Genomic DNA, 676 nt, shown 5'->3' with positions numbered 1-676 from the left:
GGGGGGGGGGGGGGGACTTTGACCTAATCTCTTTTGGTTTTGGAATTTTCTCATCTGGAAACATTGAAAGAAGATGTGACAGGCATCCATTCTCTGTGCAAAAGCACACAACTAAAGGTTTCTTCCCAGCCCTAAGTCTTGTTAAGCATATATATATATATATATATATATATATATATATATATATATATATATATATAGCATTTAAGTGAGAATAAGGTCTTATAAGTGATTGACAAATTAATATATAAATATTACAATTTTTTTTAGCACACCAAAACTATATGTAAAAGTTTAAATTTTTAGCGATAAAAATAACTCGCAGTATTACCCAAAGGGTCGGTATGCACGTGGTAAACTTTGCTTATGTGCATGCGCTTCTACATATTCATTACTACAGAATAATGATTTTCTTACACAGATCTTAAATAATCGTTGTCTATTAATTTATGTTAATTTTTTTAGTGACAAGGAAAATTCACAATCACTGAGAGTGTGGCTAGGTATAAACTATAGACGTTGATTTTAAACCACAAGATGCCTTTAATATTATAGGATGCATTTTTGTAGTTCTGGGTAGTGCACAAAACTTTATGCACTTAGTAGTTTTGCATTGTGCATGTTCATATGTTTGCACGGGAGAACCTATTAGCACCTGATCAGACCATATTTATAT

Source organism: Ipomoea triloba, chromosome 8 (genome assembly GCF_003576645.1).
Source record: "Ipomoea triloba cultivar NCNSP0323 chromosome 8, ASM357664v1".
Lineage (NCBI taxonomy): Eukaryota > Viridiplantae > Streptophyta > Magnoliopsida > Solanales > Convolvulaceae > Ipomoea > Ipomoea triloba.
Note: the sequence above shows the minus strand (reverse complement) of the source record.